General features: G+C 34.2%; 1 non-coding gene across 1 annotated transcript; it reads left to right on the top strand.

Moving 5' to 3' along the window:
• The first annotated feature begins 9,556 nt into the window (after positions 1–9,556).
• Positions 9,557–9,663, top strand: LOC147821094 (U6 spliceosomal RNA). The gene has a single exon (XR_015447679.1). It is a non-coding gene; the product is annotated as a U6 spliceosomal RNA (small nuclear RNA).
• The last annotated feature ends 1,687 nt before the right edge of the window (positions 9,664–11,350 follow it).

Raw genomic sequence — 11,350 nt, 5'->3', positions numbered from 1 at the left:
TCTGGACACCTATGTTCTTTCCATATACTGTGACTCTTAGTCAACTCTATATCCTTTTCCCATCTGCCCAGCCCTCAAGGTGGAATGACAGATTTGTCCACATTCCACAGGGAAATAATATTTCCTTCTTTAACAAACTCACAATGTTATCAAAAAGGAAGTACAGCTCGTTTGGGTGAATTTTCTTAGCCCAGGTTGAATTTTGTGATCATTACTTTCCCTAAGTGTTTTCTCAAACTAATAACATAAATAATAATTATTATTAAAATACATAGCACTTCCAATATACAAGGCACTATACTAAGTATTTTAAATTAATTTTACAATAATCTTGTCAGATGGATATCATCAACTTCATCATTTTAGGAATGAGGAAACTGAACACGGAGAGGTTAATTCATATGGTTGTATGGCAGGGGAATTAGAACCCAGATAGTGCATATAATCCGTGTTCCTAACTGCTATGTCATATCGCTACACTTAACCATATATTGAATAATTCATTCTGAAATATTGCCAAGGATTGCTCTCACACTTAATAATGTCTATTTTCCATATTCCTCCATTTTTGATAAATGGAGCAATGATTGTTCAACCCCAATATCCTGGTTACTCTTTCATTTTCTACAAGTCCTCAATAGTAAAATATTGATCCTGATCTCTACAGTTCATCTGTATATAGAGCCTTGAATTGTTTTCAAAAATTTGACTACTGCCTCAGAAATTCCTTGTCTTTCATTTCCCTCTTTTCCATGTTGATTCATTCTTTTTAGTTTATTATTTTTAATATAGAAAGAGCTAAGTAATTGGGCAGATCTGCTCTTTTTCCCTATCTCCATATGCCTTTGCCACAAATAGGAATAACTCCCTTCCTGTCTGCTGCATAGGCAAAATTAGAACAAGCTTTTTATAATTATGAGAAATGAAGCGTGTGTTTCTATGGCTTTCAAGTAGTATTACAGTCAGGGATCCATGCATATCTGAATTCAGCTCTCCCAAGCAACTTGTGCCCTCTGGGGAAGCACACACATATAAATAGATATTCACACAAAGCAATCATAGGTAAATGAACTATTGGACACTCCCTCATCACTAGCTTCCCAAGTGCCTCAAGTCCCCAACTATCTGAACAAGGAACCTGTGCACATTATCAGTGAGAGCCACTGGTGCTTCCAAAATCCAAATCCAAATGTCTCTCTGATTGCCACAAAGGACACAAAACAGGAGCAATTTTAATTAGTTCAATATATCATAAAAATATTTCCTGTGTAAAGACCAATGTTCATAAAGAGAGTAACCAGTGGGCATGTGTGGAGTGTTGCAAAGATGTCCTCCTCAATATGATTTCCTGTATAAACTAAAGTATTTCCTAAGTTGTATCAGTGTCTCTTAAATGCATTCTCCATACAAATATCAGAAGTGTTTGTTCCACGACACATTAGACTAAAACTACTCTTCAATAGAAACATCTGGGACACCCCATCCAAACTACAGTTCATGAGTATGACAGACCATGGTGGTGGCAGCAATGGTTGCAGAGGGAATCATAACAGGCTCTTGACCCTGGATTGCAGATACAGTGGTGTTTCCTTGAAATCTATAGTCCATTGACAGATCCATAACTGTGGTTCTTATGGTTCTTATTATAATGTTATAAAAATATAGTTCTTTGAGTTAAATATATGCATATGACAAACTAAGGAAGAACTTATAATGAACAATAAAGTCCCCTATCCAAAACTTTTCTATTTTAAGATCATTCCAGAGTCAATCACTATTGTGTGTTTGTGTTTAAATTTCATATTACTCTCTGTAAAACTGAATAATATCTTTACAGTGTTGTTTCTTGACTTCTAAATTTAAGAAAATTAGAATCATTGTTACCCAACTGTGGGGTGCTGGAGTCTCCCTTTAGAAGTGATTTCTAGGTTTCATCTGTCCCAGATAAAAAATGGAATGAATCACAAATAAACACTTGCAAAGTTACATATTTATTAAGTATAGGGAAAAAGAGGCTCTGCAGAATGAGTTTGGTAGTAAAGGTAGGAAAAAATCCCCAGGCTCTGCAGAGCGAGTTTGGGCCAAGTAAAGAGAAAAAATAAAAAAGTAAATAAATTGGAAATAGACCCTACAGTGCAGGATGGGCTACAGTGAAGAGACATGACAGCAAGTGCTTAATGGTAATAGTGCCATTTTTATATTTCCCAAGCTGGCTGCATGTCCAGGATATCCTGGAATTCTCACAAGAAATCCATGTTCAGGGCTTTGGGAATGGTTATGTGCATGTGTCTGGGATTTTGTCAGGCCTCATTTCCCCACCACTTTTATGCAGATTCTATCTTCCTGCCTCACCATGATGGTCAATCCTGATATGTCAACTTGATTAGATTCAGAAACACCTGGGGCTTAGTAATGTACACTTTTAGGTGTGTATGTGTTGGTCATGGTACCACATATGGTTTCTGGTCCCTTCCTCTCGGACTGTCCCCCTGATCTGCTTCCCAGACGCCATGAAATAAGCATCTTTGCCCTAGCACGCCCTTCCACCATAATATTCCCATCTTGGAGCCACCCAGCTATGGACTGAATCCCCTTAAAACTAGAGCCTCTTCTTTAAGTTGTTGGTGTCAAGTGTCATTTTCAAGTGGTGGGAAAGCTAATACAAGCCCTGTATTCACTTATATAACCCACCACTTTTCCCCTCTTCATCCTTCTTATATTAGTTACTTTCTAACCTTACACTTTATGCATAAACCTCCATTTGTGTTCTATCACACTTAACAGTAACTCTCGATGCCCCAGTATATAAAGTTGCATTATTGTTGAACTCCACTCTTCTTTCCAACTCTTCTTCATCTTCTCATTACCTCATTTCTGTCAGCCTGGATCTCTACTGCTGTAATATCAACACCTGATCTCTCCAGAGAAGGGCATTCCTCTCACTTCTTTAAAAGTATGTTCAGGATTGGTTGTTACTCTGTCATTCATCACTATACATGGATGAGGGTATTGACACTAAGTGCAGTTCTTATCCGACAATTTCAAACAATCTTGTTTTTATTCATCATCACTTCTAAACCCTCCTAATTATACCTGCCATCTCTAGGATCAGACCTACAAAATTAGTCACCAGTCTTTGCAGTCTTGCCCTTCAGTGGTTTCTTCTCCCATTTGACTCCATTCACCAGTATGTTTCAATTTTTATCTTCCAGAAATTTGTGGAAATATCTTAAGCACTGGTGATCCTCTTCACATTTTCTTCCATTTTACAGATTTATTTTTGTACTGTTTATACACGAACTCAGATGGTGTTACCTACAAACAAAACACAAAACCCCAGTGGTATTCTACCATAAACACTTGCATGTTTTACTTTTCCTTGATATTCAGTTGATCTGAGTTGGGCTCAGTTGATTTCAGCTTGTCTTTTTCTTGCATCTGTAGTCAGTTTCACATATATTAGATGTTAATCTCGGCTCGATGCCCTCACTTGACCAAAAGAAGAGTCTCAACAATGCACCATTCCTTTGATCTGTGTCTATCAGCTATTCCAGCAGGCCAACCCAGGCATGTCTTCATGGCAAACACAGAGGTCAAAGAACAGCCGAATTCAGTGTTACAAGTGCTTTCCAAGCCCGGGATTTTATTTGCTATTATCCTATCTGCCACTATCTGACCAGGAAAGCAATACAAAATTTTAAGAAAAGAAGTGTGGAGGGGTAGAGAATAAAGGTCATTTTTTGAATTATCCTACTGCATTTTTTTGCCTTCTTTTACTCATGCTATTGTCATCTCTGTAGGGAAGGAAAGGAGGTATGCATGCTTAATGCATCAAATTGAACTGGAATTCTTCATGTTCTTTCTGGTCACGGGCTATCATTACCCATGCTGCTTTCTAAGCTGGAATACCTCTTCTCGTTCCTTCATCTTTTAATTTTTTGAAGCTGAGATCAAATGCCATTACTTCATGACAACCTTCTAAAAATAATAACAATTGTTGCTGCCTATTTATTATCCATTTTCCATTGTCCTAATAATAGAATTTCAGATTTACTTTGCAGACGTGTCACTTTGTATCAGTCCTTAGGGTTTCCCATGAGACAGAAACAAGTGTTCAACTCAAAGGAGGAGTGTGTAATCTGACAGCTATACTCACTGTTTTGGAAATAGGTACATGAATCAACCTGGGACTTAGTCTAAAAATAGTCGGCAGAAGACTGATGCTGTTCACTTGACTTATCTAACTATTAGGTTACAACCCTGAAGCTTCTGCCAGTCATCTTTTTCACAACATGTGTAGAATGGCCATTGAATAAAGGTAACAAGAGAAAATAAAATCAAGTGATTGAAACAGATTTCTGAAGGCATCATTTGAACACCAAGATCTGGATGGAGTATTTTCAGTTTCATTTCAAGGACCTTCAGTATTCTCAGGCATTTCAGCTGCTTGAATCAATGAATTTAATTTTCATTTAAGCCCATTATTTAGCTCCAAATGAATTCTGACTTTTCTTGAAAACCAAGTCACTGCTTCTAGTTTACTGTGGCTGTTAGGTACATCTTTCATGTGCCTTATTCTTTTTTATGGCTACAATGTAGCTTTTTAAAAACTTTACTTTGTTAGTACATCTTTGCAGTACATGAAGTTTATATTCATCTTAGGTAGTAGGTACATATGCATTACTGTATCTATTGCTTGTGCATGTTAGCAAGGTCTAAGTAAATTTTATTCATTGATTTATCTTCTGCCCCTAAGATCATATCCACCACAGATTAGCTGGATGAATTAATGTTGAAAAGACTCCATTTTATTTTTCTTTATAACTCCACACAGATTAGCTTAGTAAGTATTAATATAAATGACAATCTGTCTCAAGCCAAGAGTTTATTATTTCACACCCCATTTCCACCATTCCATCCTCCTATTCATCTTTACTCTCTGTCTGTAATGACCTTCAGATTCATAGTTGGCACTATTATGAATTCAGAGCTTCTTAGAGTTAGCCTTCTTAAAGTTTAACATCTTTATGTTTTTGTTTAAAACATATTACTCATGCATATTAATGGGGTTCACTGTGTTTTTTATATATGCATACAGCACGTACTGATAAAATCTAATCTCCCTAAATCTGCCTTCTCCTGTTATGCCTTTTCAACCACATAAATCACATTCATAGAGTTTTTGATGTGTTTGTCCTTGATTATGTTGCCTTTTCTTCTAGTTTCTACATGTCTCTTTAAATTAGAGATCTTCACATGAAGTTTCATTTGTTTTGTTTAATGCATTCTCTTTTGGTTATTCAGTGGAATAATTTGTCATTGCCCAGCTCAGACTGCATTTCTCCAGCCTTCTTCTCTTACTTTAATGTTATTTCCTTTTCAGGATTCAGCCATTTAATTATAACTATCTTGCCTATGCTTTTCTGATCTGAAAGTCAAGGGAAACACTCTTTTCCCTGTATCAATACCACTGTCTTTAGGAAGACTGAGCCCCAGAGGTATAATTTTGAGTATCAAGTCATCTCTCCTCTGGTTTCCTTACAACATTTATTAAAGAGAAAAACCTGAAACCATGTGTTAAAGAGAAGACTGTCTCTATTCTAGCCTCCAAATTAAAACTTTTAAAAAATTTAAGTTCTATACTCATACATGCTCCTGTTAAGATATTCAGCTTTCACATGCTTTCATAATTCTAACTCTAGATTACTAGGCCTAATCCCACCATTATCTTCATTTATTTATATCAGTTTCTTTCCACCAGTCACTAGATTTTCAACAGCATCCTCAATTCTAATGCTTATGTTCCTCAGTACATTGGCTTGTATGAAACCCTTTCTTGCCCCTCTGAGTTCCTGAAGACATGCTACTGTGCCTGCTGAATCTCACTGGGTGTCCTTAGCAAATATCCTCCCTATTTTGAACCTTGTCCCTGTAAATTCTCTTCTATTTCTTAGGTCTAAAGAAAAGTAAGCTCTCCCCTTAGGGCAAAGTGCTCCTCCAGCCTTTTTTCTTGGTGATTGTATTCTCTTTCACACTCTTTGTACTTTTAAGCTAGGAAGCCGGTTCCCTTGCAATTTCCAGACCATTATTCCTATTATTTTCCTAAAACCCCTGCATATATTTAAGGTGTAGAACTGTGAGTGAGACTATTGCACATATTTTTTTCAGTTGTAAAAGACATTTGCTAATATCTGATAATAAAAGGGAACATTTCTTTATTCTTAGAAAGTTTGATTCTTGACTCATGGATATTTTCCCCAAAACTAGTTCTATCAAAATTATTGGTAACAATATTACAACATAGATTAAATATCCACATAGATTACCATCCTAATAAACTATTCTGTTCTATATATTTGTCTTCTTTTTTATCTACTAAATGTTTTTAGTCAAGTACTATATATATATTATATATATTATATATATATCAATGTTAGCTACTCTGCAGTTTATCTGACACATTCCAGCATTCAAGATCATTCTTTTATTTCCCTAGCTTGAATAATTCTTTGACCTCACTAGTATCTGTAGCCCATTTACATTTAAATCTTTTCACTGTCTTTATTCCCTTGTTGGTTTCATTTCCCTCTTTAGGTACCTTTAAATTCTATGCCCTACCATTGTGATTACTGGGTTATGTAGACTTACACCCCTCTGTATTACAATCTTAGGAAGCCCGGTTCACCAACTACTCTGTCTAAACATGCAGTACTGAAAATTCCTTGGTAAAAATACACAATTATGCTGACTTTTCTTGTTTAAATTTGTGTCTACTCACTTCAAAATGATCTGTACATACTTCATTGCAACTAGGTCATATTTACTAATCCATTTATTTATTCACTCTCCAAGCCAATCCTATTATACTTATTTTTTGATATTTATACTCTATTGATAGCCTTGTTTATTTCTTTCCTGAGAAACAGAATCAGTTTGAACAAGAATTCCATACTGCTATATCACTTCTACCTACTAAGCTGCTTCTGAGTATGTATGTTTGGCATTTCTTCTTATTGACATAGATTAAATATCTGGACACAGTTTCAGCCAACTCCTGTATTGTGTTCAAGGTTCTATTATGTGTCACCTAAGTGAGGTCACTGTTCTAGTAAGCCTCTCTCTGTCACCTGCAATATTATTTTCTCTATTTATAATATTTTCTTCATCAGAATGCAAATACACTTATTACTTCTCATATCTCAGAAAAAATATTTTTCTTGATACTCTTTCTCCTTCTAATTATCTACACATTTTGTTTGCCTTGTCATTACCTTTATTTTATCTTCCCCCATTCTAGTTGAACTTCTTTAATTCGGGTTTTTATCCTTAACAATCCACCATAGAAGATCTTGCAAGATCACTGATGATATTCATTTTGCTAAATTTCATGGTCATTTCTCAGTTAGCAACTTATATTATCCATTTGATAAAATTGGTAAATAATGTCTCTTTTAAACACTTCATTTGGTCTTTTTGATATTTTATTTATGCTTTGATTTTGTTTGTACATCTCTAAGCAACTGTTAATTATCTTACATATTTATCTAATTAGACAAGCAAAACTATATATATTTATGATGCAGAACATGATATCTTTGTATACATTATGAGGTAATATATGCAAGTAAGGAAAATTTGACTGTTTCCTTTCTAATTTGGCTTCTTTTTCTTTCCTTTTTTTTTTCTTGTCTAATTGCTCCTGCTAATACTGCCATTGTTATGCTGAACAGAAATGGTGCATAAGAACATGTTTGTACTATTCCTGATCATAGAGAAAAAGGTTTTCACATTTTGCCTTTGCATATGTCTTAGTTGTGAGCTCATTGTATGACAATGTTATTCCTTCTATACTTAATATGTTGAGAGCTATTTTTAGCACAGGGTATTATATGCTGTCTACTGATTTTCATGCATTTATTGAAATAATCATCTAATTATATTTTTTCTGTTTATACAGATTCTTACATTTATTGATCTGCATATGTTAAACAACTTTCTATCCCAAGAAGAAATCTTACTTGATGATGGTGTATGATCTTTTTGATGAATTGTTGGGTTTGGTTTGCCTGTGTTTTGTAGAGGAATTTTGTGTGTGTGTTCATCAGGGATATTGAGTAGTGTTTCCTTTATCTTGCATTATGCATATCTGGCTTTGGTGTTTCATAAGACTACTCTCATAAAATGGGTTTAGAAGTCTTTTTACTGTTCAATTTTGGATTGCTTAAAAAAATCGGTGTTAATTCTTCTACAAATATTTGGGAGAGTTCACCATTAAAATCTTCAGGTCCTAGAATTTTCTTTCTTGGGAGTTTATGGTTAGTAATTAAGTCTTCTTACTCATTATTGGTCTGCTGATATTTTCTATTTCTTCATGATCCAGCCTTGATAGGTTATATGTTTCTAGACATTTATCTACTTCTAAGATATCCAAATGATTGGCATAGAGTCTTTCCTAGTAGTTTCTTCTGGTTCTGTGTATCACTGTGGTATGCACTGTAATGTTGCTTCACTAATTTCTGATTTTATTTCAGTCCTCTTTTCTTTGATTGTTGTTATTCTAACTAAAGTTCTCCCAGGTTTGTTTGTTTAAAAAAACCCATTCCTTTCATTGATCTTTTCTGTTAAACTCTTTTGCATCATTTCTGCTTTGGTATTTATTAATCTCTTTGATATTTATTGATCACATCTTCTTAGTTTGTTCTTCTGTCCATAGTTTCTTGAGACATAAAAGTTTGTGCTTGGATATATATCTATTTGCTTGATGTAGGAACTTATTACAATAAACCTTCCTGTTAAAACTGCTTTGTGCATGGCATAAGTTTCAGTACTTTGAGTTTCCATTTTCATTTATTCTGTTATGTTGTTTTTTATTTTACTTTTAGTGTTTTCTTTGAATAATTGGTTTTCCAGGGACATTTTGATTAAGGTGCACATAGTTGTCAATTTTTCGATTTTATTCCTATTATTGATCTCTCATTTAATTCCATGAGATTGGAAAATATGCTTGACACAAATTCAATTTTCTTAAATTTGTTAAAGTTTGTTTCATTGTACACAATATGATCTACTCTCAAGAGTGTTCTGAGTTCACTTGGAATATTGTGTGTTCTGCTGTTGTTGGATGGAATTTTAGGTCCATTTCGCCTATAATGCTGTTCAAATCAAGTGTTTTTTATTGATTTCACTTTGAGTCATCTATCCACATCTGTGTCTTGGGTTTGTAAAAATAAGACTGTTGTTTGAGTCTCTGGGTGTGGGCCTTGAACCTGTGCCACAGACGTAAGCCTGGATACTTTATCCATAAGGGAAAAAAAGTAGAAGGAAGATTATTGGACAAGAAGGAAAAGTTGAAGGTGAGGGAGAAGGGGAGGGTAATCTAGGAAAAATAGGGGATGGTTATGGTTAATATGTTATATGCATATATGAAAATATCACAATGAAATCCAAACTTCTGCATAATTAATGTGCATCAGTACAAACTACAAATATGCTAGAAAAATATATAGATTTTTTTTAACTGCACTGCAGCTCCCCAAGCAAGATATGACAACATGATGTGCTTGATTTAACAGCACATATACTAAAACTGGAAAGATACAGAGAAGATTAGCATGGCCCCTGTGCAAGGATGACATGCAAATTCGTGAAGTGTTCCATATTTTTTTAAAAAGATATGACAATATCAGAAATAATAAACTGACAGATTCGATAAAAAATTCTCCCTTTGAACAAATGTATAATTCAAGATGAAAAAGTATCAAAGTAAGAGGATATTTTTGAAACATATGTAATTGACAAGGGATTGATATCAATATATAAATATTATTTATAAGTTAATGAGAAAATGCTGCAAAATATGAACAAAAAATGACAGAAGAATATATAAAATGCCTACTAGAATTTTGCTAAGTAATAAAAGAAATTACAAATAAAAATAGCTTTAGATATAACATCTTAACCTTCAGATTTGCCAAAAGAACTCATTAGAAATTATAAAGAAAGTAAACATCTTCATATACTTTATGCTAATGTAAGTTTGGATAGCTTTTAGAGTTGAATTTGGCAGTACTAAAAATATTTTCTCTCCGTATAGCAAGTTTACTCTAAAACAACTACACTTTAAAATACTCACAAATTTGAGTACAATTATATCCATATGGATCATTGCTTTTTATAATCAAATCTAGAAACAGTCCAAGTTTCAATCGTAGGAGGGATAACTAAGTGAAATATCAATATGCATCATAAGGAATATGAAAATCATTAGATAATTCTATCTATGTAAACATGGAAAGGTATCCATAATACATTAAGATTTTCTAAAAGGCAGTTTGAAAATATTCTTTTAACTCTCATAACTAAAATAGAAAGAAAGAAAGAAAGAAAGAAAGAAAGAAAGAAAGAAAGAAAGAAAAAGACAAGGAGGGAGATATAAGCATAGAAAACCATACGAAACATAATTATACTATGCTGTTATCAAGGATAACCTCCAATTATGGAGTTTTGCTATAAAAGCATGGGGGAATGGAAGTTGGAGTTCTCATTTTACTTAGTAAGTTTTTCACAGTGATATATAGAACTTTGGTAAATTGGAAAAAACAACATAAATGAGAAGAGGAGAAACCAGTAAAAACTTACGGTAAAAAATTTGCACACTGTTATGTAATCTCTTTGTTCATACATATTGCCACAAGTTTCCCAAGTGACTTGATCTCATAATCTGAGAGTACCATGTCAGTGAAAATAATCTGAAATTTTTGAGCACATATATTTAAACTCCAAGCCCTCCACTCGGTGATATCTATGTTAAACATTCATTGTAGCCTTTCTGCTTCAATTATGTAGTGCCAAGAGTATAAGTTGCTGATTTTAATGTCCAATAGCCAATATAGAAAATCAAGTAATAGATTGACCTAAGGAATGTTCACAGGCTGGAGGATGAGAACAGAATTAGTCAAAATTGTCATGTAGTACTCAGAGTACTCTAAGTACTTTGTATTGAGGTAAAACATTTTAATGAAGTTACAGGATAAGTTTTTACTCTAATAACTAAGCTTGGGGAATCTCACATATTGTTATTATCAACTGGTCTCTTAAATTTGCTTTGATGTGAGGGAAGTTGTGCAATTTAATGGACCAAACTTTTGTTATGGCTTGTGTCTAGATGTCCCCCCAAAGCCTCATGCAGTCTCTTTTGGAGGTGGGTGAATCTAGAGAGTGTGATGCTAGGATTAAGGATTAGTGGTGATTACTCAACCACTACACCTGAGTGATTGGTTTGGCACTGCCCTAATCCCAGTAGTCTGAATAAGACAAAAGGGGCAGAAAGTCACTGTTTAATTCCCTTGTT

Source organism: Heterocephalus glaber, unplaced genomic scaffold (assembly GCF_053883595.1).
Source record: "Heterocephalus glaber isolate CG9 unplaced genomic scaffold, H.glaber_assembly_v1.0 deba00001764, whole genome shotgun sequence".
NCBI classification, from domain to species: Eukaryota; Metazoa; Chordata; class Mammalia; order Rodentia; family Bathyergidae; genus Heterocephalus; species Heterocephalus glaber.
This window is presented reverse-complemented; position numbering and strand designations above follow the sequence as displayed.